We start from the raw sequence: 26,781 nt of genomic DNA, 5'->3' as shown, positions 1-26,781 counted from the left end.
GAAGTCAAGGGCCCTCTGCCTGGGTTTTGTTGGCAGGGAAGAAGGGAGAGAATGCCTGATGGGGACACAAGCACAGGTCCTCCACAGATAACCATTCCTCTGTTATACCAGCAGCTTTGTTCCCGCTTTGGCTGTAGGAAGGACAGTCTGTCCCTCAGTGTTCGTGTGAATTAATCAATAATTACAGAGCTTTTATAACATGTGAGGTCACAGATGCCACCTCTAAGATTTTCCCATCTGCCTTCATGCATGATGCCTATGGGTAAGGTCCACTTCATTTTGAGACAGCCATTGAAAGCCCAATATCTTCTTCTAAAAGGCTCTTTAAACCCCAGCTGGAACACACAAGGATGTTCGTTGGAGTCCTCAGCCAGTCAGCCTTGGTTGAGTCTCTGCTGTCCACCAGGATTGTGGGGCTCCAGGGAAGAACCTTGCTTTCAGCATCCAATTACATGCTCAGTTCTCCTGGAGTCCAGAAAAGGGAGCAATCAAGTGTTCTGGCATACAGAGAGGTTTCCATGGAGGATTTACTGAGGTCACAGAAAATGGGGAGAATTTATATGAGCCGAGGAGAGGAGGGAGGGAATTCCTGACCAGAAGGCTAGGCAACGAAAAGGCTCCTGGTTGGAGTGAGCAGCATGTGGGAAGGACATTCATTCTTACCCTTTTGAGATTTTTATGTTTTTCTCATTAGAACCTGGAAGAAGCTGCCCAAAGTTGAGAACATGCCAAACATTAGCATTGATAATGCTGTGAACTCTCCAAATGTAAATTACACCTGCTGGAAAGTACACAGAGACTGGGTTACTCAGGTAAAAAAAAAAGTTTATGTAAAAGTAAATTGTAATATGCTGGCCTGCCTCTTTCTCCAGGGGTATCAGACAAGCAATCAAACAACAGTATATATTCTTTAATGAGTCACCACTGGTCCTGAGATAACTTAGCTGAAAATAATGAAAAATATATGTCACAAGGGATTTCTAGAACAGCACAAAGGATAATAAATATCTGGTTTCTGGAAGTGAGTGAAAATAATCAATTTGGATTTCCTGGCATATTTGCGTTGTGGGTGTTTCCACCCCAGGTACCCTTCAGTCTGAAAAGAGTAGATGCGTTTTTCTTCCTCTTGTAGCAGTTAAGAGACAGCTCAAATGACTTCAGTGTCTTAGGACCCATAATGTGACTTTAGACTTGCAACTTGTTTCCCTTAGATTTCTACTGGCTCTGATAAGCTAAATTAATGTTTCCCAAGAGAATAAAAAAGCAAAACAGTGTCCTTTAAGTGTTAAGACACCCAAGGACAACCAAGAAAAATGAAGATATATGTCCACACAAAAACGTATACCTGAATGTTCATAGCAGCATTATTCATGATAGTCAAAAAGTGGAAACAACCCAAATGTCCATCAGCTGGTGAACAGGTAAACAAAATGTGGTATATTCATACAATGAAATAGTATTTGACAATAAAAGGAATGAAGCAGTGATACATGCTGTAACATGAATGACACTTGAAAACATTATGCTAAGTGGAAAAAGCCAGTCACAAAAGACCCCATGTTATATGATCCCATTTATATGAAATGTCCAGAGCAGGAAAATCCACAGGGACAAAAAGCAGGCTCGTGGTTGCCTAGGGATGAAGAAATCGTGGGCAACTGGGGAATGGCTGTTTATGGGTATAGGGTTTCTTTCCTAAGCAATGAAAATGTTTTAAAATTGATGATGGTGATAGTGCACAACTTTGAATATGCTAAAAACCATTCAGTTGTACACTTTAAATTGAAAGGGAAAAAACAGCCCAAATGCAGAGCAGACATGCAGAAGGGACAGCAGAGGTCCTTCAGAAGTGATGAGACTCCTTTGCTGGGGGAGCACGGACACCTCTTACATCCTTCTAAACACATCAGGTTTAAGCCAGGTAGAGAAGATTTTTAATAAAGAAGACATGTGCAAGAAAAGGAAGGTAGGAAATATTATTGGGTGAAGGGAAAAGAACCAAACGTATTTGCTGAGTGAAAAGGAGAATTAAAGGGAAAGAAAAATTGGTCCAAGAAAATAGCATTTGTCTAAAAGACGAAGACCCACAAAGTTTCAAACACAAAGAGAAGAAAAGAGAAAGAAAATGTGAATTAAGAAAGCTAGATACAAGAGACAGCAGTAATCTGACTGAAGAAGCCCACAGAAAATTGCCACGTGTGCCATGTGGCGTGTCTCGAAGGTGGTTGAAACAAGGTTCTTTTTCCCTTCAACTTGTTTGAGGTCCAATTTACCTGTCATAAATTTCACCCGTTTTAGGGGTACAATTAATGACTGTTGATGAGTTTACTGAGTTGTGCAATTATCACCATAATCTGGTTTAGGAATATTTCCATTCCCCCAGTAAGATCCCTCCTAACCATATACAGTCGATCCCAGTTCCTAGTCCCAGCTCTAGGCAACCGCTAATCTACTATTCGTCTCTATAGATTTGCCTTTTTTGTTTGTTTGGGGTTTTTTTGCCATTTCCTGTAAATAGAATCATACCTTTTTCGGCCTTGTGAGCCTGGCTTCTTCCCCTCAGCAGAATGGAGCTATGCTTTTGGAGAATGTGGACATTTTGTGCCACTGAATTGCTGGTCCCCAGACCCTGCTTTCTGGGCCAGCCCACCTTCTCTGACTCGCCCTCTTCAGTGCTCTGTGCCTGGAAGGAGAAGGAGCAGTACCGAGACCCCGAGCCAGTGCTGCCCACAGGGTGACTGTGTGCCGAGGGGCGGGGAGGGGAGAAAACGAGGCTGGGCATTGGCCAAGCAGACACGGAGCCCCACAGAGAGGAGCTGCAGGGTGGGAGAATTCCCTGGGGGCTGCTGTCCTTTCTCCTCTGGAACCTCAGGGAGTGTGTTCAGGACCTTCCTGAAAGGTCAGCCTGTGAACTGCCTCCAGGGAGCCTGAGTGATGGAGAAAAAGCAGAGGACAGTTCTGGGCTCAGGAGGTTACTCTGGCCACTGAGCCCTGGTGCCCTGGGCCACACCCAACTGCAGAAATCCCCCTTCCTCCTCCTGGCTCTCAGGGTCTGCGGTTTCTGCCCTCCACGCCGAGCAGAACCAAGGGCTATCGACCCTATCTCCTCCTCTAAACCAGGCATAGTTCCTGGAAGCTCTAATGATAAGGAATCACCCTCTGTAACCAACATGTGTTCTTTCAACACAGCTGTGGCTTTAGCCCATGTCTACACATTCATATTCTTACTAAGGACTTCTGCAGGGGGCCTGAGAGGGCAGGAACTCCTGGTTCTTTGCACCCAGGACTGGCCCTGGCCCTCGCTCAGTGTCCTGCTCGAAAGCTCTGGGTCCCCAACCCCAGCACATCTGCTTCGGAGCCTGGCACACCATTTCCAAAGATGAGGGGAAAGAGGTCGTTGCCTTCCCGGTGTGACACTCAGCATAGCTTCCAACTTAAATCTGTTTAGAGTGAAGGCTACGCTCTTTTCTCTGTGAAACCCCTGTAGCTACACAGGCAGCATTCTGATTTTCCCAGAAATATCTAAACGCGGCAGTAGGAACTTCGGCACAGTCTCCCAGACAGGACACCCAGGATTTGCTTGCTCTGGTGTTAACCTTGAGGGAGCACAGAGAGAAGCGAGCCCACACGAGCTCCGCTCCCACCACGCCACCTGCATATCTGCCCACACGCAGATGTGGCTTTTTAAAGACACACCCGTCCTGTGAACAAGGGGTTCCTTCCTCTTGAAATGTGTGTCAAAATGTACCTTCAGTACAGTTAAACTCTTACTTGACCTAGTATGCAATCTTCATATTAATTAGCATTTTCTTTTTTTTTTTTTTTTCCTGTTTCTAGCTTAACTACTACAATTCTCTCAAACCCGTCATTTCCAGCTCCATGCACGAGCCCGCTGCTCTCAGCACAGGCGCTGCTCACGCCTCTCTCAGGGTTGCCATGTTCTCTTGGTGTGTCAGCTCCTCGGCTGTCTCCCACCTTTATAATTCTTGCAAGGGGCGTCCCACACTTCAATAATAACTCCTGGTGCAGCTCAGAATGGGACATCCTCCCACTGCTGAGTTTTAGAAGCCTCACTCTAGGCTGCTGGAGAGGCAGAGGGAGGGCGTGCACACCTATCACAGGCTTCACACATACCAGGAGCTCGATCAATATTTGCTGAGTTGAAATAAGAGCAAAACCCACTTCCAGCAACCTCAGGCCGTATCATTCAAACAGCCCTAATGTGCTACCTGATATTAAATACACCGACATAATGTCAGTATCGACACAAAACAGTGGTCTCGAGGTGTTTGTATGAAGTGGGATTTGGGAATTTTTAAGACTTCAAAAGGCACACGTGATGTCACAGCTGCCGGCAGTGGCCACGGGAAGACCCAGAACCTGCAGCCGTTTGGATTTTCTGGAAGCTGGACTTGGACCAAGCGAATTCAGAGAAAGGCCACAGGAGAGCCCGGGTCCCAGCCCAGCCCTCACCCTTACAGCCCCCGGTGCACGGACATGACCAGGCTGATCCGGGGTCTTTGGAGTAGGGGACGTGTCAGGGTAAGCCTGCTACTCACGTGGGAGTCGTTCTGTCTGGGCCAGACCCAGGACAGACATCCTGGCGCCGGATGAACTGCAAGGGTTCTAGTGATTCAGATTTGAACCAGGAGCCACCCTCTTTACAATGGACCATTCCCTGGATACCAACTCATGGTCTGAAACAGACACAACTTCTCACGGCCCTGGGGCATTCTGACTAGAACACTTAGTGCCAGGCACTGTGCTAAGTGCCTTCTGTGTATTAATATACCCAGTCTCCATGATAACCTCATGATTAGACCCCACTACCAGCCCCATCTCACGGGTGAGGAAACCGAAGTTCAGAATAATAGACTTGTCCTCGGATGTTATTCAGGGCTTTTTCCCCCCCTTCTATATGTATTGAAAGAAGCCCAAACTAAAATTGACATAAGCAACAAGGAGAATTGTTTGGATGTCTCATAAAACACGAGAACAGGAAAGCAGCTCGGGGTTGGAGCTACTGGGAGCAGAGCCTCCAGTGCTGCTCCCACTCTGTTTCTCCCTCACCTGTGATTCACTTTCCATGTCAGTCCTTCCGGATGACAATGAACCCAGCTTCACATGCTTCACCACCAACGGAGCCTGGCTGATGCTCCGGTCCCCAGTCCAATCACCCCTTGGGAAGGTTCTCACTGGCCAGTTTGGCCCATCTTTGGGACAGTCGTGATCCAACTGACCGAGGAAGGGCAGGGGCAGAAAGACCCTGGCCGTGCCCGTTCAAACCACGTGATTAGTGTATGGGAACGTGTGCTCTCCAGGAGTGGGGACAGGGAGGGGGGTTACTAATTACAAAAAGTGAAGGATGACCTCTGCCTTGAGCCACGAAACTTGGAAATGGAAGGCCAGGAACTTGAACCCAGGTCTGCCTCCAAAGCCTGCGCTTGTAATCCCTAGACCAGAAAAACAGCACCATCGGGGAGCGAGTTCGAAATGCAGCCTCAGCTGCCCCCAGAGCTCCCGAGTCAGTTTGCCTTTGAAAAGAGCTGCGGATGACTCGTGTGCATGTCAAGTCCAGGGGGCATCCTTTAATGACAATAATATGATTTTACACATTTTTTTCTGTATTTTCTATATTATTCTCTTTTTAATAATTTTTTCTAATAACTTGCCACTTGAAGATCCTCTTAATTCTTCACATTTACTTCATCAAACTTTATCCTTACTTTGTGAAGCTCTTGAAAGCATGTTGGAAAGCTCTACGCAATTATTCAACGTCACTGTCATCGTATTTAATTTTCAAGTTGCTGTTCCTTACGTGTATTTGGCATTTCCTATTTTGTAAAGAACTTTCACATTCATCAGTGCTTCTCAGTCTTGGCTGCCCTTAGGGATCATCTGGGGAACTGTATAAAATCTGATCACCACCTGGGTCCTGCCCGCAGGCAGGGATTCTGGCTCAGTTGGTCTGGGATAAAGCCTGGGCATTGGGGCTTTTAAAAGTGCCCCCCTCCCTGAGTGATTCTAATATGTGGCCAAGATAAGAAGCGCTGTCCAAGGGGCTGCCCCAGGCACCTGTATCTTTTTGACACTTCAGCCCGGGATGAGAACCACTCACATATATTTGTTATCTGACCTTCACGGTAGCAGGTGAGGTATGACAGTATGCACTCCCATTTTACCCGTGAAGAGTAAGACCATTAGGTCACTTAGCTGGAAGAGCTGGGACTCAACTCCAGTTTTTATGACCCCAACGCCAGTATTCCACCTGCCAGTCCCTAGCCTTGGGTCAGTAAAGCCCTGTCTCTCAGGCCTAGCACTTGTTTTGGAATGGCCTCATTCTCTCCCTGGAGCAGAATAAATCTCTGAAATGTCATCATTCACCCTAGTGCGGTGGGAAAGTTGTAGCTGGCAGAGGCTGCCTGCGATTGGCTCTGCAGTCTCTGGGTGAGGTCCCCGCACACCTGTGTTTGGCTCTGCAGTCTCTGGATGAGGTCCCTGCACACCTGGGTGGCAGCGGTAGCAGGAGCAGCCCGAGGAAGGAGCCAGGGAGGGGCCCAGATACAGGCACTCATGGCCGCTGCCCAGCCGGGCCCACCGCGCAGGGAGGAGGGGAGGGCTGGGGGGCTCGGGTTGTGCATCCACCTCTCAGAGGCTGGTTATGACTCGCGTCTCTTCCTGCACGAGATCTTCTCCAGGTATTTCATTTGCTGGCGTGACCTTCCCCTCTTTCTCCTGGCTCTCTGCACTGCCCTCCCCTCTCCCACCTCCCCCAGCTCCACTTCTGGACTTTAAGGGCCTGGTGTCACCCAGCAGTGCATTTGTAATGAATCAAATATTTAACGCTGTCTTCCACGACTCAGAAGTCAGCCGCCGACATGATGACGGCAGCCGCGTGTTTTGTGAAGCCTTTCAGCCGGGCTGTGCTTGAGCACTTCTGAGCTTTGGAAAAGCTGAAATCTTAAGGGTTTTTTCCCCTCTTCCATTAGAATCCTGTTCCAGTCGCCACTGCACATCATGGAAAATCAGTAATGAATCGGGCCCCAGGCCTCAGTCACCTGTGAAACACCGCCTTGCTTCTCTCTTGACAGGAGTCTGACAGAGGCCCCTTCCACCTCTGACTCACAGCCTTCGAACTCACGTTAGCTTTCAAGGAAAGCTTCCTTTATAAATTTCTGATTCACTGACATTTAAGTCAGTGAAGTGTTAGGAGAGATGTGCTGTGAGTAAGAAGTTTCTTGGGAGTTTTCATTAGACTTTCTGGGGACTAGGAAATTATGGCTTCTAGAATGGTAATGGATATGAATCCCAAGTAACTGAAAGCCTGCAGAGGCTGAAGCAGCTCAAAATTCAGTGTTTGTCATGAAGGAACAAAAAAATCGATGAATCCAGAGTGAGGGTCTCTGGGTTCTAGGCCTGGCTCTGCTGCCAATGGAGCTGTGACCTCAGGCCTCAGTTTCCTCTCTAGCTCAGTGAGGAAGCTGGATGTGAGCTCTAAGGATTGGAATTTGCAGATCCTCGTTCTGCTGTAAGTCCCCTGTCCATCCCTTCCTCCTCCTCACGTCTCGGACAGCCGGGGCCACTACAATCGCTTACAGCTCTGAGCCACCAAGTGCCTCTAGAGACCCAGTTAACTCTGCTGTAGAGAGTCTCTCCCCCACCCCCGGTCACCATCACTGCTGCTTCACTGTGTCGGGTCTCTGTGACGTGCCCAGCACCGTACTCAGCTGAGAATGCTGAGGAGCCTTTGGAGTGAAACTCCTGGAAAGAGTTGCCTGTCCTCCCGGGCTGTCTAAAACCCGCTCCAGCCCAGCTTTGTCCCACCATGCCAGCAAAATCACTCTTGTAAGGGTCACCAGTGCCCCTCGTGTTGCTGAATCAGTGTCCAGTCCTCATCCCACTTGCTCCTTTAACACTTGAAGGCACAGATCGCTCAGCTTCCTTCCCGTACTTTGCTCACTTGGCTTGAGGACTCCAGCCTCTTTTGGTTTCCTTTCCATCCTGCTTGTTGCTTCTTCTGTCTCCCTTACTTGTTCCCCTGCATCTCTGTGATGTAATGTCCACAGTGTGACGTTGGAGCCCCCAGAGTTCCATCCTTGGTCCTCTTCTCTTCCATGTCTGCACCACTCCCTCGATGATCCACTCCAGCACCACTGTTGTCAATTCCCAAATTTACGTCTCTTGTCTGGTCCCCTCCCTGCCCTTCAGCCTGGAATTTCCAACTGCCTTGGATCTATCTGTAAAGGACATCTCCTTGGATATCTCATGGAATTCAAAACCAAACCCAAACCTGAATCTACATCTTCTCTCTCACTCCACTTTCCCCATCTCAGTTGGTGCTAAGTCCATCCTTCCAGTTGCTCTGGCCAATGTCTAGTATTCACCCTTGACTCCTGTCTCTCACAACCCATTCCAGCCTGTTGGCTCTGCCTTCCTAATCCACCCGGAATCTGGACACTTCTCCCCAGCCCCACCGCTACCATCTACCTTCTCTCCGCTGGATCACTGCAAGAGCCTCGCTGCTCTCCCTGCTTCCATCCTGCCCCTGTAGTCTTTTCTCCACATGGCAGCCAGAGACAGCCTGTAAAGCCAGAAGTCAGGTCAGCCCCAGTCCTCCAGTGTGCCCATCTCACTCAGAGCACAACCCAACGTCTCTGGCTTGCTCTCCTACTTCCCAGCCCTCCCTCCCTCACTCTGTGCCAGCCACACAATCTCCCTGAATATATTTAGGATTTTTTCAGCACTTCTTCCTTGTGCCTGGCAGGTTCTCCCTGAAAATGTCTGTATCACTAGCTCCCTCAGCCCCTTGAAGTCTTTGCTTAGATGTCACCTCTCAGTGCGGCCTCCTTATCCACTTAATTGCATACTGGAGCAGCCCAGCCTCTGCCCCGGCATTCCCTAACCTTCTTACCTCGTTCTGCTCTTATTTAAATCCATGCATCATTTTTTTTTTAAGTCAGTTACAATGTGTCAGTTTCTGGCATACAGCATAATGTTTCAGTCATACATATGCATACATATATATTCATTTTCATTCTTTTTCATTATAGGTTACTACAAGATATTGAATATAGTTCCCTGAGCTATACAGAAGAAATTTGGTTTTTATCTATTTTATATATAGTAGTTAATATTTGCAAATCTTGAACTCCCAGTTTATCCCTTCCCACCCCCTTTCCGCCTGATAGCCATACATTTGTTTACTATGTCTGTGAGTCTGTTTCTGTTTTGTAGATAAGTCCATCAGTGTCTTCTTTTTTCTTTCTTTCTTTCTTTTTTTTTTTTTTTTTTTAGATTCCACATATGAGTGATATCATATGGCATTTTTCTTTCTCCTTCTGCCTTACTTCACTTAGAATGATGATCTCCAGGTCCATCCATGGTGCTGCAAAACCCATGCATTTTATCGCTTTCTAATATGCTCTGTAACTTATCTATTATGTTTGTGGTTTACGGTCTGTCGTCCCTCATCAGAAGGCAAGCCCCTCAGACGCAGGAGTTTCGTCTGTTTTGTTCACTGTTGTGTCCCAAGCACTTAGCATGGTGCATGGCACATAAGTAGGCGCTCAGTGAATACATATTGAACGGATTTATTAGTGAAGTCAGAATTCATAACAAACTCATCTCCCTCCCAAAGCAGTGCTCTGAAGCATTACACACCAGGAAAGCTGGGGTTCTGCAGCGACAAGCTCTCCAAGTGTCTCCTGCCTTTCTCCTCCCAGCTCCCCATCCGCCCTCCTACATGTCCCACAGTGTCCTAGGCCCATCAGTCTGGTATGTATATGTCCCCACACACCCCAACCCCACACTCACACACTCCTCCACCACGTGCTGTCGCACCAGCACTCCCACCCCAAGTGGTCGCTAGAGATGGTCACCCCATCAGGAAGAAGGTAGAGGGTCCACCCCCTCCCACGACCCCCTCTGAACTAGTTTCAGTCTCCATTTCTCGGAGGAGCCCTCCCTTCCACAGCCCTGTAGGGACGGCCCTCTGCATACTCCTGGACTTCAACACTCAGCTTCAGGGCAGCCAGCTATTCCCGAACAGGGTCACCCCCGTCAGGAGGGGAAACCGTAACAGAAGAGACAACCGTCACACAGAGGCTCTGCACCGTCGGAAGTGCTTCCAAGCGCACATGTTCACTCACAGTGATGGGAGGCAGGAATCTCTTGCTTCATTCTGGTTACTCATGAACATGAAAGCGGGACATATCTTGGTCAAGGCCATAAGGAGACCAAGGCTGGGCCTCGAATGTCTTCTGTCCTGCAAACCTGAGTAGGGTTCCATTTTGTGACAGCAGATCTGCGGGCTCCCGCCATCCTGAGGAAATTGATGGAGGGAAGGGAATGAACTACAAAGCAGCAGAGGCCCCAAGGTCCACCTCAAAACAGGAAGAGTGGAGGTCTGAGCTTTCAGGGGACACACCCACCTCACTGCTGACCCCCTGGGGATGCTCTGGGCCCTTGACTGTGGATGTAGCCTCTGGCTCAGCCTTGATTCAAGAAACCACAGTGGAGAGTCAGAATTCACCTTTTACCAGGACCCCAGCATCTGAAGACTTATCTGCTGGTTAGTGTGCTGGGATCTGAACCCGCCTTGAATCTGCTCTAGGTTTCCATGGTGATTGCTTCAACTTTTCATCATCCTTCTGTCAAACCTAAGGGGAGAGCAATGCTCTCTGGTTTCCATGGCAACCACTTAAACATGTATCTCTGTCTGGCTCTGTTGGAAAATAACTGCTAGAGATCATGCAAATGAACTGGCTGCTCTCCCTCCGCTTAAAAAAATAAAAATAAAGTGACACACCTGCTCAGAGGTTTCAGATCTCTGCTCACAACAAGAGGGGTGAAAGTGTCAAACTGGTGTTCGTGGAAGGCCTGCTGCATTGCTTTGACATTTCAAGTGCTCACCCAGGTATGCGGGCGCACACTGCCGTCTGAAGTAATTATCTACACTCAGCACTCGTCCTCCCCTCCCCTCTGCCTGGCAGATGTAAAAGCTGCAGGTTCAAGGCTGTTTACCTTCCTGCTGCATGCTAAAGGAGGAAGGAAGGACAGGGCCACAGTGGCTGCCCAACGCAGCCCTTGGCCACCGTGGGAAGGAGGCACAGAGAGCAGGGTCATCACCTCAACTCGCTGTCCATAAACCAGCCACAGGTGGCTGCTACCTTGGATTACAGCCCCAAATAACGAGGCAATCACAGGGCCCAATTGTTCAGAAATGACTCTGCTTCTCTACTGGAATTCACCGAGCGGAGAACAGCCACACAGCTCTGAAGGAAGGAGCTCAGAAGTGGGAAGATGAGGGCTCCCTTCCCACATCCCGGACACCTGCCTGTCCTCTACCGTATGACCCACCCCTAAACCAGACCCCCAAGAGGTGGCATCGCATCCGGCCAAGCAGCCACAGACAGATTTGCAGCATGTTTTGAAACTAAGTACCAACACGTAAAGTTCTGGCAATTACCAGTGAAAAACGGAGACGTCCCACTTCTTTGGGAAATTCGGCAGGTCTGCCTCAGTCTGACCGCAGAGGGTCCGCTGGATTGCAGTAGCACCAGCCTCGGGAGGTGAAGCCTGGGCTTCTCTTCTCCCGCAGTCCTGGGAAAGAGCTGGACCTGTGACTCGTGCTAACAGGCCCGAGACCCAGATCAAACCACTCACCCTTCAGCTGATGGCTGAAGTCACAAGCAATGAAAGAGGATTCTTCTCTGGGGTTCGGGGGTCGGGTGGGCGTGGGGGACTGAAGACAAATGTTCTTCCACCTTCTTCCTCCAAGGTCCTTTAGTCACCTTGAACTAGGTTGGAGTTCAGGGGAAGGCAGGTGGGTGGATGGGAGATGCACTCACGTGAGTGTATTTCAAATTTCTTCCACCATCTTCTGGTAAGAATAACGTCTCCAGCCTACAGGAAGGCCCCCGATTTCTTCTGTGTGATACTTCCGTGTGATGCTACCATTTTATCCTACTGCTCAGTAGACTCATAAGCCCAGAAGACGTTTGACTGAAAATATCTGTCACAGTAATTTCAGGATGAAATTGACTGGTTAGTTGATGAAGCCAATAGGCCCCAGTTTATGTGTCAGACAGTCCCGGGCTTGGCTCCACCGTTGCCTTGATGACAAGTTTTTATCCTCCTGAGTGTAAGTTTTCTTACCTATGAGCAGGAGGTGAAGGTGTCTGACCACTGAGTTTCTGTGAGGCTCGAACAAGATGGTGTGTAGAGAGGCTCTGGCACTTGGTAGGGATGTCATAGAAGTCCGTCTGCTCAGAATAAGATGGTCTTTTCGTGTTTCCTCTCTTCCCCTGGTGGCCCTTCTTGTTCTTTTCTAGAGGAGGCATGGGGGAACCTCGTTTTCCGTACAGCAGTACTTTCATTCTTCAGGCTGTCTACAGTTTAACACCTGGGGGTGAAAAAGAAGAAAACCCCAGTCCTCGCTGAAACTGAGCCTGAGTCCTTTAAAAATTAGTAACTTCTCAGAAAATTAACTGATCATGTTAAGAAGCTGTGTTTTGCTTTTCTGTGAATATTTTAGGGTGCACTGTGGGAACAACAAATGTCAAGCGAAAGATGAAAGAGATAAGGATGTTAGAAAAGATGTCAAGACAAGAAAAGGCCAGGCGCTCCTCCGTTTGCCCCAAAGACGAGCAGAATGTGATCAAACAGTTTTTAATGTCTATAAGGGAGTCAAGGCATTTTCGTTCTGTACGAGAAAGAACTTGCTGCTGACAGGTGGAATGAATTGAATAATTAGCATCTGGAATCCTTATCTGCCTGGGTAAGCTTTTTGTTATTATTATTATTGAAGCAGAGTCAATTACAATGTGTCAGTTTCTGGTGTACAGCGCAATGTCCTTTCTCTCTCCAACCAAAAGAGCCCTTGATCTAGTAAGTACATGACAGCAGGACAAGGAATCACTAATTCCCCTTTAGAACAACTTAAGAACACTTATCCAGAATTGCCCTCCCTTACACACAGCCTGGGGGACTTCTGTCTGTGGCTATTGAAGAGTCATTCTTTGGGGTTAATCACCTAAAATGCAAATACCTTGCAGGGACCATTCACTCAGAATCGGAATGATTTTCTTTGATCAGATTGCTATCGTCCTTACAATGAACGATGATCAGTTGTAGAGAGTGTGTAGGGGTTTTGATGTGTAATCAAGGTCCTTTCTGTGCACCTCCCCCCGACAGCCCTGAGCTTACACACGAATTACACACGAGCTCTCCACTAGAGTTGTTTAGCCCCATCTGAACTAATGACTCTACCACCTCTGAGGTGTAGCAGAATTGACATAAGGAAATGGGGATTGTTCTGGAAAGCCTGGAATTGGGGTAGCAGGGTAGCAAACTTTCCCATCAGAGGGGCAGATGGTTGCCATCACACCCTCAATGTGTAATCATCACACTCCTTAGAACTGGGCTCACGTCTTTCATGGGTGCCCCTCCAGAGCAAGTGCTCAGTAACACTTTCTGGGTAATTACAGCAGCTCTCACTTAACTGAGCATCTACTTTGTCCTGGGCACTGTGCGCCATTTGCATTCTCTCTAGTCCTCACCTCATCTCTCCATTTACCAAGGGAGAACTCGAAGGTCAGAGGAGGTAAGTAACTTTTTGGAAGTAATGCCAGAATCGGGGATCAAAAGCAGCTTGGCTTCTAAAAGCCTATGTCATTTCTGTCACTAAGTGTTGAAGAAGGAAGGAGAGCAGAAAATGGGGGGTTGATAGTGGGATTTGGGGATAAGAACGGGTCATCAAGGGAAAGCCCAGATTCCTGTCTGAGCCCCTGTCCAGGTGTCAGTGAGGACCCGCCAGGTGCCCCCTGCCCCTCTCAGCCGCAGCGGGCAGCCATGAGGCAGGGCTGTGTGGCAGGGAGGCTCTGCGGGGCAGCTGATCCAGCGTCTGTCCCTTTCTAGCTGGGTGATTCCGAGCACGGGCTGCAGCCTCTGCTTCCTCAGCCACAGCAGTGGTACCAAGAGGACCCACTCCTGGCGTGGCAATAAAGATCACAAACGAGACGGTCCACGCAGAGCACGCAGCACAACATCAGATACCTGGTAAGAAAGAAAGAAACATGATTTTTCTATCTGCTTCTGTTCCCTAGACTCCCGTGTGTCTGCAGATTGAGAACAATTTGCTTACTTTCCGGTGACTTGCTTATAAAAAGACTTTGTGCTCTCCCGTCAACCTCAGCCCTGCCCCTCTTCTCCTGAGCTCCCCAGCCTCCCACCGCACGCCCAGCCCTGAGCCCCTCGGGGCACTGTGGTCCCTCAGAGCTCCTTAAAATAAACTCATGTTAAAAAGACACTCGCCCCAGATCTGAATACCGCATAGAGCTACAACCCGCGTGGAATGTACCCCAACCCCACCCTGCGCTCTTCCGTGTCTATTCCGTATATGGTGATTTTGTCGGCCGTGAGAGAAACAAAGCCCCGGGCTTCACCTCACATGGAGCTGTGTTGCTAGAGCTGGGTGTTATTTGCTTCAGTCCTTTTCTCACACAAGATATATACTTGTTTAATTTCAGAGGGAGACATAACCCTCCCCAGGCTGAATAGAGCTGCCAGATGCAGGCCAAGTTTAGTCTTGCATTTTTATTTAGAAATCACAGGTAGAGCTGCTTGGCGTTCATCTGTTCTTTTTTCCATCCTAGAAAACCAACAGGTGTGCTGAAGAGCCACACAGCTCCAGTGATCTACGTCCATGTGTCTCCTGAGGATAACAAAGTATTTTCCACGTCCACCAACAGCACGATTAACGTCTTTGCCCTCTTCTGTTTTGATGTGTTATCCAATATGGTTTCAGACAGAGAAGTTTTCATGTTTCATGTTTCATGTTTCATGTTTCATGTTTTCATTCCTCTCTCTGTAGACTTTGGGGCCTCTGGATTAGCAGATACTCAAATGGTATTTATGTTGGGGGGTTTGCTTTGAAAAGGGAGACAATGTTGGCAGTGGAAGGGCAGCCTCTTAGAGAACTTTCTATACCTGGGGTTTTATTGGGATGAATAAACATTACAGCCTCTAGGCCCCTGCTTGCGTTCTGTCCAAAGATTCCCTGTGAGGGTGCAGATCGGAGGATGGAGAAGGGGAACCGGGGACAGAAAGTGGACATAGGAGGCAGTGGTCCCTCGCCGCGATAGGTTATCATCTTATCTTGCGGTATACGTAGGGCCAGTAGGCCCTTTCTGAAATGCTGTCTGTAAATCTTAGAAGTTAAACATTTCTGGCACTGGTAGCGACATCACCACCTTCATTTTGCTTGCCTTCACAGAGGCAAACACCCTGTGATCAGTCACCTTGTGGCCTTTGTAAGACACTATTTTTTATACAAAAAAAAAAATCACTAACTTGTTTCATCCATCATCTCATATGCCTTTCCAATGAATAAGACAAATTTGCATGATTCATCCACCTTCTTTTCGAGGCTGTCACAGGGCCAGAGGGTGGGAGTTTAGAGCAGTGTGAGTCAAAGGAATGCTGGACCCTCAGGAAGGAGGTCAGATTCACTGCTCTGTACAGACACAGAAATCAGCCCACTGACTCCTCACATAATAAATGATTGACAGATGATAAGGGCTAAATTGTGTCCCCTCAAAAGTCATATGTCAAAGCCTTAACCGCCAGTACCTTAGAATGTGACTCTATTTGGAGATGGGGCCTATACGGAAGCAATGAAGGTTAAATGAGGTCATATTGGCAGGCCCTAATCCAACAGGACTGGTGTCCTTATAAGAGGAGGAAATCAGGACACTTGGACCGAGAGGCAACCATGCAAAGACACTGCAAGGAGGTGTCTGCAAGCCAAGAGGGAGGCCTCAGAAGTAACCAAATCTGTCTACACCTTGATTTTGAACTTGAGTCCCTTACTTCACACCACATAGAAAAGTTAACTCAAAATGGATCATAGACCTAAGTGTAAAAAGAGCCGCATCTACAAAACTCTTAGGAGAAAACAGGAATAAATCTTCATGACCTTAGACTAGGCAGTGACTTCTTAGCTATGACATCAAAGGCACAAGAGACAGGAGGGAAAAAACAAGTTGTACTTCATCAAAAATAAAAACTTGTGCTTCAAAGGACACTATTAAGAAAGTGATTAGACAATCTACATAATGCGATAAAACATTTGCAAATCACATGTCTGATGAGGGATTTGTATCTAGAATACAAAGAACTCAATGTTCAGCAAAAAAAAACACAAATAGCTTAATTTTTAAATCGGCAAAGAACTTGGACAGAAATTTCTTCAAAGAAAATATTCAAATGGCCTGGCCAAAAACACAGGACAAGATGCTCAACATCATTAGTCATTATGAAAGTGCAAACTAAAACCACAAATGAAATACCACTTCGCATCCGTTAGGGTGGCTAAAATCAAAAGATGGATGATAACAAGTATTGACAAGGGTGTGGAGAAACTGGAGCCTTCATGTATTGCTGGTAGGAATTTAAAATGGTACAGCCACTTTGGAAAATATTGTGGCAGTTTCTCAGAGTTAACATATGACCCAGCAACTCTGCTCCTAGGTTTGCACCCCAGAGAATTGAAAACATCTGTTTACACAAACACTTGCATATGAATATTCATAGCAGTGTTATTTGTGATAGCCAACCCATAGAAATAAACCAAATGTCTGTGAACTGAGGAATGGATAAACAAAATCTGGTATATCCACACAACGAAATATTATTCAGCAACGAAAAGAAATGAAGCACCAACACGTGCTACAACTTGAAAAAGTTTGAGCAGCTTTAAGTGTTAAGTGTGAAAGCCAATCACAAAAGGCCAAGTATTGTATGATTCTATTTATATGAAACATTCAGATTAAGCAAATACACAGAGATAGAAATGAGTTTAGTACTTGCCAGGGGGTGGGGAGAAGTGGGACTAGGGAGTGGCTACTGATGGTATGGAGTTTCTTTTTGGAGTAATGACAAGTTTTTGAAAATAGATAGTGGTGATGAATTGTACAACTCTGCGACTACGCTAAAAACCACTGAATTGTAGACTTTAAGAAGGCAAATTCTGTAGTGGATTAAATGTCAATAAAATTGTTACTTTTTTCTAAGAGGGGAGAGAGAGGCCAAACACTGTGATGAGGAAGACGGTGGGTGAGAAGAGTGTAAGATCAGAAGCGCAGTGGTGGATGCGTCAGAGAGAGTCCTCCTGAGTTGAGGGGAGCTGTCAGGGCTGGAGGTATAAATTTAGGAATCATTAGCATTTAGATGAAATTTTAAGCCACGGAGTGGATGAGATCACAAAAGGAGAAAGAGTGGGGAAAGGAGAGGAAATCTCCAGACTAAGCACTGGGACACGGTGATGTTCCAGGATTTTATCGTTTGTGGGTCCAACATGGCTCCTGTATAGTGAGCTCGGAGTCCATCTCATGGCAATGGAGAAGATATTTTAGACAAAATTAGGTGTTGAGATCAGAGTCAGGGATACAACAGGACCCAAACTCAATTCAATCCTCCAAGAAAATGTGATTAAAATGGTGAGATTTATGGACTTCAGTTTTTGATTTATTTTGAAAATCAAATTCATCCAAATGCATCCTCCAAGGCCACAAAGTTGGAGATTTCATATTTTTAATGCTCTTGTTTTTTTCAAAACCTGCCACCCTCAGATAATCATAATTCTGTATGTGAGGACACATCTTCTATCCTATTTTATTTTCCTAGTGCCTCTCCATTTTCTTCCAATCTAAACTCATGATGACAAGATTAGCATCTTGCCTGTGACGATTCAGGCATATTGAATCACTTCCCAAAGTGTGTTTAAAATATATTGAAATCCTATCTTGGAAATATGGCATAATTTATTTCAGAATATATTATTCCTATCAAATAAAAACTAATCAACTAGGAGCCAAACAGCTAAATTTCTAGCATGCCTGATCACATAGTCTTCTTTCTTTGAATTGATTTTTTAGCCCAAATTTTTCATGTCTCTAAATCATGGGGACACACGAAACGTTTCAGGAGTCTGCTGATTTCTGGCATTCTCTAGAGAAGAGTGAAGTGACAGATTCAGATTTCCATTTTCACTTGTGAGTTTCTGTGAATTTAATATTGCACACCACAAAGACAGCTGTTTTGTGTCAACAGGAATTAGGATGGAAAGACAGTTATTTCTTGGAAGGAAGATAGCATGGCTGTTAGTTAAGGTAAGGCTTGCCACTGTAACAGATAAATCCCATATTTTCCATCGATTGAAACAAGAGAAAGTTATTTCTGTCTACTGTAAGAATCCAGCATTTATGAGCCATTTATGCAATCTTCCTTGCTAGTGCCGGTGCTCCTGGGGAGGCGCACCTTTTCTCCTTCAAGAACAGGGCTGTCTCCATATGAGTTCCCACCTTGCTTAGGTTCTCAGATTCCTCTCAATCTAGGAACAAGTGTGAGAATAGAGAAGGCATATCTGTCTCTTTAAAAATTCCAGCCATAAATGACATATTATGTTCTCTCACATTCTATTGCTGAGTTCATGACTCTGGGTGAGAGGGGAACTGGGAAATGCCTTAGTCCAGTAGCTGCTCCCCAGTAACTTTACACTGTGGACAGGAAGATTTGGAGGCGGTGCAGACAGAGTGCCTTGGAAACAGGGAGGCTTGGGTTTAAGCTCTGAATCTACCACAAATTAGACGACCTTGGGTGAAGTCATCAATCCTTCTGAAGTAAGTTATCTAATTCTTTTGCACGTTGGTTTACTCTTCTGCAAAATGGGAGGGAGGGCCACCTTGTGGGTTAGTTGTGTTCATAAAAGGTCGTGTATGAACTGTGCTCGCTACAGAGTAGTTTTACCAGGTGAGACTCTTTTGAGCCAAAGAGACAAAAATCTAACTCAAATAGTTGAAGCTGAAAAGGGAGAATTTGAAGGACTCAGTGCACTACTGCTGGTTTAAAGACAGAGGGGAAACAGGATGAGGAGCGTAGGTGCCTGAGGAGCTGAGAGAGGCTCCTGGCCAAAAGCCAGCAAAGAGACAGGACCCCACCCCTCCAAACACAAGTGAGAAGGTTCAAGATGGCAGCGCAGGAAGATCCTGAACTGACCTCCTCCCTTGGACACAAATCTGCAACTACAAATGGAATAATTTCCTCAGTAAGAGATCTGAAAATTGGATAAACAGAGCGTCCACAACAAAAGGTAAAAGGGCAGCGTTGAGATGCGCAGAAGAGTCAGCGATAGAGGCTCCCAAGGAAAGACCACCCCCCTGTGCACAACTGGGAGGGACCACAACAGGACAGATCTTCCCCTGAGGAGTGAGGGGTGTGAGCTCCACATCAGGCACCCAACCCCTAGATCCTACGTAGGAGAAATAAGCCCCCAAATCACCTGGCTGTGAAAACCAGTGGGGAATGTGCCCGGGAAAAACTACAGAACTGCAGGGAACAAAAACCCCTGCTCTTAAAAGGCTGATGTGCGGACTCCCCCAACCTGAAAACCAGCGCAAAAACACCAGTTGATCAGTGTATGTTTCATAGGCGGAGAGTACCCATTTACTAGTCTTCAAGTGTCTGCTGGAGAAGCAGGAGCCAGCTGGGATACTTCCTGGGCACTGAGTCGCTGACAGGAGCCATTCATGTGTTCTGTCTTCCTTGCTAATGCCGGTGCTGGTGGGCACCATTTTGGAATTCTCCATCTAAGCTGTTGGCACCAGTGGGCAAGCCCCACTGACAGCCCCGTCCACCCCACACCCTGGCAGGGTCCCACAGCCAGGGAAACAATAGCCTGGCTCACCAGCGCCCCAAGGCAGCCACAGCCCCACCACAGCTGGAGGGCACGTGCAGCCCACATAAGGCACACCCCTTGAACACCTGGCTCTGGTGGCCAGGCAGGCTTGCTCTTCTGAGCCCCAGAGGACATCTCTTAAATAAGGCCATTCCTTCAAGACTGGAGACATAGCTGATCTACATAATACATAGTAACAAACACAGAGAAGCAGGCAAAATGCAGCCACTCCTTGCAATTCTCATCAGATCACAGAACCTTAAGATCCCACATGAACCACAGCATGACTTGTGTGCCAATCAAAATAAATGATTAACAATAATATTATCATTCTAACTATATTATACCATTTTCTAGCCACTATCATAAACACTCTTTATTAAAATTTTAAATTCCTTAAAACAACTCTATAAGGTAAGTACTGTTCTTATTCTCCCCATTTTACAGATGAAGAAACTGAGGGAAAGTGAGTATAGTAATTTGCCCAAGGCCACACAGCCGTAAGGCAGTGAAGCTGGGATTCTCAGGCAGGGGTTCGGGACCTCCATGCTCTCAACCAATAGCCACTCCTGAGGTTTGTCCCCTGTGTCCTCCAAGTGTCTCTTCGGTGGCTGGTTTTGAGGACCTGTCATAAGAAATGGGAACGTATCTGGGGGATAGTGGTAACTCTGCACTACAGATCAGGCCCACGGTGTGAGCCCCCGCCGTGGAAGCCGGGCCCGTGGGAAGAAGGGAGTTAAGCACAGCTCTGGGGTGGCTTGGCTGCAGTGCCCCCGCTGTTCGGGCAGCTTCGGCATGGCCGAGGGGCTCAGGAACTCGGTCCCCGCTTTCTGCTTCCTTTACAAACAAACAAAGGAGAAGAAAGTCCTTTTACTACTTTTCCTTTGGGTGAGGTGGGATTGGGGCAGTGTTTAAACTTCGCTCAAGCCTAACCAGACCCCACAGCAGGTGACAGCTTTGGAAACACAGAGAAGCAGGCTGTTCAGGAGTTGAGGTCACTTTTTCCTCGTTTCCTCCTCAGATCTGGGATCTGAAGACCGCCAGCTGCCTATTTACTGCCTCCTCCAAAGCCAGCGGTATTAGGGGGAGCCTGGGGCCTGCCTCTACCCCCACCCCACCCCAGAGCCCTGTGTGTGGCCACTGACGCCATCGCTCTCCTGCACCTGCGGCTCAGGTAGGGGGTTACCCTCTGGGCCCCGAGCGGTCAGCTCTCCAGAAGGTACTGCAGAGCCCAGTGCAGCTGCTTCCAACCTTAACGATCCGCAGCTGAGGTCTCTGTGTGAGCCCCGGGACTGTCTGCCCCACGTCCCTGGCTGGCAGTGTATGTTTGGCAAGCTGTCTAACGTTTCCTACTAATTACTCCGGCACCAGATCCCTATATCATCCAAAAGTCTGGAATCTACCTCTCGAGCCCTATTCCAACCACTGGCCCTCCTCCTGTAAGAAATTGTCCAAAAAGCCCCAGGGCTGCTTATTCAGTCCTAAGGCATCAACCACTCCTGTCCCCAAAGCAGGGCAACCATTCAGGGACACACAGGGACCCTGCCAGACTGGCATTGCAGCCAGGCCTGGAAGTCAGGCTCTTCACTCACGATGCCAAAGCAACCAGCTGAAAAACAGGACTGCCAGTCAGTCAAACTGCTGTTTGGTCCGCATGACACCACTGTATAGAACAAACAGCCTGTGTGATTGACTTTTTAGGGGAGCGAAGTGTCTGAAATTCCACCCCATGGCAGAAACAGCCTGTCTCTAGCACCAGCGCGTAGGTGCCACAGAAGGTCTTCGTTCCCTGCTCTGTCCCTCGGGATCTTGTGGTCTCGAGCGAGTTGCCTGGTCCGGCTCAGTGTCCTGCTGGTTTCCTCATCTGTGAAGTGGGGGGACTTCGTTTTCCCTCCCGTGCTGGGAAAGGGACGCAGGTGAAGGAAGCAGGGCCTGGCTGGAAGCCCAGCTCTCTCTTTGGGACTCTGCTCCCCACACCCTCCCCCTCCTCACACACTGGCCAGACTCCACCTTCACATCCCGCCGTCCAGGGACCATCGTGGGAAAGTTCTAATCATCCTTATGCCAAATCTTGTTCTTCCTTGAAAGGGATTCACCCGCACCGAGAATCTTCTGGCGCTAAATCGGAGGCTTCAGGTCCCCGAATCTTGGTTAGTGGCTCAGGCTTGGGGCTGACCGGGCGTGGGAACAGTAAAGAGAGTGCAGGCTGGGGACCAACATTCGTTTATTCAGTGTCCTCTACGTGCCAGACTCCTCCAGACATCTTACATCCTTTCCCTCACTTCCTCCTCATAAAATGTCTATAAAAGATTCCATTTTACAGATGAGGAAATTAGTGCGAAGGGGTGGGGGTGGCTTAACTCCGAGGGCTGTCCGTTCTGTGTGCTGACCTCCCAGAGGTGGCTCAGGGGACACAGTCCACGGGCACAGGCACCCCTTTGCTCCTGGGTTCCCGTGGGAGGCATGCTGCAGGGCCTCCCAGGACCTGGCCTGGCCCTGGCCCTGCTGTGAGGGAGAAGCTCTGCTATTCAGGCTTGAGGATTCAGAATGGGATAACAGAGTTTGTTTCAGGGAAGATGTAAATTAATAGGGAAGAAGGTTCACTCTGCAGTGATTCTCTGGTTTCACGGTTCTCACGAAATCGCACTCCGGCTGCCCCAGCAAGGACACATGTGATACCAGTTTTCGTGGTTCGTGGCCACTGCTCATTTCATGCCAGTTGTGTTATGGGAGGTTCTGTGCTAAGGACATTACAGTCGACCCTCCCTATCCATGTGCTCTGCATCAGCAAATTCAACCAACCGTGGCTGGAAAAAAACATTAATTCCGGAAGTTTCCGAAAAGCAAAAGTTGACTTTGCGACACACCAACAACTATTTACACAGCCTTCGCATTGTACTGGGTATTGTAAGTAGTCTAGAGATTATGTAAAGTGTATGAAAGGAAGTGCGTAAGTTATATGCAAATACTATGCCAATTTATGTTAAGAGGCTTGAGCATCCGTGGAGTTTGGTACACTTGGGGGGATTCTCGAACCAATTGCCCACGGATACCGAGGGACAGCTGTATATATGTTTTCTCTAATCCTCAAAACAACACTTTAAAGGAGATACCATTATCCCCACTTAATAGATAAGGAAGTTAGAGTTTTGAGCAGTGACTTGTTCAAGGTCACAGATCCATCAAGACCATCCTCTTAACCGTTCTGTAATAAAGCACTCGATGCCTCACCCCAGATATGCATGTTGTACACCCGGTTCAAGGTTTCATCCTCTTTCTGTTTTTCATGAGCACGATCTCCCCATGAGTCTAACCTAGTGGTTTCCTATGAAGAGCCCATGGCCTGCTGCCAGTACAACCCCGCCTTCCAGCAGGTGGTCAGCTGCTCAGAAGAATCAGTAAGTGTCAACCCTTGGTCTCTTTGGCAATGATGCGTTTATGAGTGTGGGCCCCACTGTCCTCAGCTTGGGGCAGAGCAGAATGTTCTGAGGACATTCTGATCCCAGAAGTGAGGAACGGGCTGTTCATTTCTTCTCCACTAATTGCCTAGTATTGTTTGGACACTCTTCTGTGAACGCTGGGTGGAAGAGCTCACAGATTCTCCAGGGGCTTGCAGTGTGAGCTATTTGGAAGGACCATCTGGTCCTGTGGAATGATATTATTTCACGGTGATTCTCCTGTACGGTGCAGGATGATTGATACACTAGTTCTGAACCGGGCTGGAGGGTCCAGAGCATGCCACTCTGCTTACCCTGTCACCGGGGCTTGTGAGGCTTGTGCTGGCCCTGTGCTGGAGGAGTGGCACAGTGTCGGGCCCACAGGAGGGGACATCATCAGTCATCATTGCTCCTTGAATAAGGAGCTGGAGCAAGGAAAATGCACATCACATACCTCCTGGGAGGGCACACCTCAGCTACTCTCGTGATGCAGAAATGGTCTGCAATCTCCTCATCTTAGTTCAGTCACTGCCTGCATCACTGGCCGAGGCCCCAGCACTACACGTGAGTGTCCCAGGACACCAGGCCGTGCCCTCTTTCCTTCTTCCTGCCAGAGCCTGGCACACCCCCGTCTTTAGGATTGCCAGCGTTGGGGGCATCACGGTCCGGACACATCCTCTTTGTGTTCACACTCACTTCAGCTGCACCTCCAGGGAGACGCGGCTGTTGTTGCCCCTGTTCCTGCCTAGTTTCTGCTCCAGAGATCACCATGGTTTTATTAAGTATGAAGAGAAATAGATTGCCTGGTCTGTTGGTTGAATTTTTTTGTGATGACTCAGTCACAGTTCATCTCTAAGAAAGTTGATTCCTGTATCGTTTGGGTTCATACTTATAAAGAAGCATTTGCCCTCCAGGTTTTTCAGTGTCACCTCTGACTCCAAGGAAGCCAGCCTTTTTCCCTTCCCAGTATCCTGCACATTCCTGCCCCTGGATCTGCGCAACCTTTTCCCAACTCCACCCCTGAATTTCCTGCTTCCTCTTCTTTTCCCACACACACCTGAGCAATCCTTCCAGGTCCAACTCAAGTCCTATCTCCACCAGGAAAAACCTGCCTTTGGCACTCAGACTCACACAGGCACCTCCCTCTTCCTGACCACCCACAGCTAGTGCCTCCCGTGGGTCCTGGATCACGTTGTCACCTGCCTTCTTTTGCTTCACGTGTTTGAGCCTCATTTCTAAACAATTTCAGCAGGCACTTGAGGGCAGGAATCAGAGCATCTGTTTTTCTTCTTTCCTTCTTGATCTGTCAAAACCCTTCTTATTCTTTAAGGCACAACTCAGATGCCAGCTCCTCTAAGAAAGTCCTAGATCTCCTCCCACATTCAGGCAGAATGAATGGCTCCATTAGCATTTGGGCTCCTAATTCTATGATAACACAGTCTGCCTCCCTCAATAGCATTATTTTGATATGCATATCTCCCCTGGTGGGGGGTGGTTAAATAGATGTTGAATTGAGATGTAAATACTCTCACAGTACTTACTGAATTAAATTATTGATTTGAATATTTGCTCACCTTGCAAATCTGCTGCTGTGTGAAATCTTCCTAACATCATTATGCCCACTGTCACCATCCACAGCGTCTAAACCACATGGCGCTTTATATCTGTGCAGGAGAGAGTATAGCCCAAGATCTTGGTGAAGCCTGAATTTATGAAGACCACTGTCCTACGCCTCATCCATCCAGTTGTATAAGCAGAGTGCTGGCAACCACCAACGGCCGAGCCTCTGAAAATGCTTGTAAACTGCACAATGAAAATTAATGTTCAATTAAATGTCTACAACATATTACATATGAGCTGCAACCTAACACACATAGTTTTATGTAATATGAAAGTTTATAAGAATAACAGATAATTTTTTATCAAGTGAGCTTAAAACTATATTCTTTAAGTTATTTTAAAATTACTAGCAAAATTCTATTTAATATGGGACATGTTTGCATTTTAATTTTTTAATATTTAATTTTTTATTTTTTAATGGTGGATTAAATTGAACCCAGGACCTCGTTAATATATTTAATTGAATGGAATCTCCAAAAGGAAGAACAACATAGGACAGTGAAATTCTTAAAGGAGCCCCCTGCTATGGCATGAAACTCCCGCTACAAAACACAAGTGAATAGGTATACCTGAAGAGTGTACACAGCACCTTTAGCCTTGTATTGATTCTGTAAATAGAACCCTAAAGTCATTTTCAAAGATGTTTTTTCATTGCTCACTTCAGTCTTTTCACTTCCATTACCAGCAGTATCAGGTGGTCTTCTTGGGTGAATTAGAAAAAAAAAAAAAATAGCTGTGTTTAATCACATAACAGGAAGGCAGGTCCAGAGAGAGGATGCCTCCCTTGGTTGTGGATCCTGGGCCGTCTGCCCAGGCTCATTCGTCCGTATCATCAGGTACTTAATTCAATTCTGGACTACAACCATATTACAAATCACTGCATATTGTGGAACTTTGCAAAGATTGAAACCACTGAAGTAAAACCCAGTAATGCTAAGGGTTTATTGCAATATTAAGGAGAATGGATGAGTGCACCTGAGCTGTACACACCCCTGGGAACCCTGGCCTTGGAGGAGGACAGAGGGAAGGAAGCAAAGTGCACTGCTGATCTCAGCAATAAGAAATCAACAACAGTGCCTCCTGGCTTCTGGTTTGGAGACCAAGAAGTTTCTCTAATGTCAATGGAGCAACCTTTTTTACAAAGGGGAAGACTAGAAGGAATGTTCGATGGTCCTGAGAAAGAGCGTTGTCCTCAAGTGTTTCCGCTCCCACGTTGTCACCACCACCTTTGGATGCAGGACCTGGAAAGTCTGCCCCAGAAGATGCCCTTCCTCGGAGTGGGCACATTCCTCCAACAGTTGTGACAGATGCTACCCAGCTCCCTTTAAAGATGATTCTTAGTCAAAGGCTCCTCAAGTGATGGGGCTAAAAGAAAGTGACTACAAGACTGGAATGATTTGAACTTAGTGAAATCTTAAACCTGAGGGTTTATATCTGCTTCCCAGAAAACAGGTCATCTTTCCCACTCAGCTTTGCTTTGATGGTGAATAAATTTTGCTGCTCAAAATTCAATCCAAACCTATCTTCTCTGAGCCTAGATGGTCAGGAGAATTTTATCCAATATTTCTAAATCTCCTAATCTTCTCAGTGAGTGTTATGGACTGAATTGTGTTCCACCAAAATTCATGTGTTGAAGTCCAAAGACCTAGCACCTCAGAAGGTGGCTGTATTCAGAGATGGAGTCTTTAAAGAGGAGATCAAGTTAAAATGAGGCTATTAGGGTGGGCCCTCATCCAATCTGACTGGTGTCCTTATAACAAGAGGCGATGTGGACACAGAGAGAGACTCTGAGGTGTACACCAGAGAGAAAAGACCGCGTGAGAACACAGGGAGAAGGCGGCTGTCTGCAAGCCAAGGAGAGACGCCTCAGAAGAAACCAAACCCCGCTGGCAAATTGATCTCGGCCTTCCAGACTCCAGAGCTGTGAGAAAACAAATGCCTGCTGCTTTAGCTCCCGGTGCGTGGTACTTTGTTATGCAGACTAGCTAA

At 47.3% G+C, this 26,781-nt stretch overlaps 1 pseudogene; it reads left to right on the top strand.

Annotated features, from left to right (window-relative positions):
* The first annotated feature begins 2,588 nt into the window (after positions 1-2,588).
* LOC102518460 overlaps positions 2,589-26,781 on the top strand; it is a 37,892-nt pseudogene continuing 13,699 nt past the window's right edge.

This window comes from Camelus ferus, chromosome 14 (assembly GCF_009834535.1).
Source record: "Camelus ferus isolate YT-003-E chromosome 14, BCGSAC_Cfer_1.0, whole genome shotgun sequence".
NCBI classification, from domain to species: Eukaryota; Metazoa; Chordata; class Mammalia; order Artiodactyla; family Camelidae; genus Camelus; species Camelus ferus.
The sequence above is the reverse complement of the archived record's forward strand: the minus strand, read 5'-3'. Positions and strand labels throughout refer to the sequence as shown.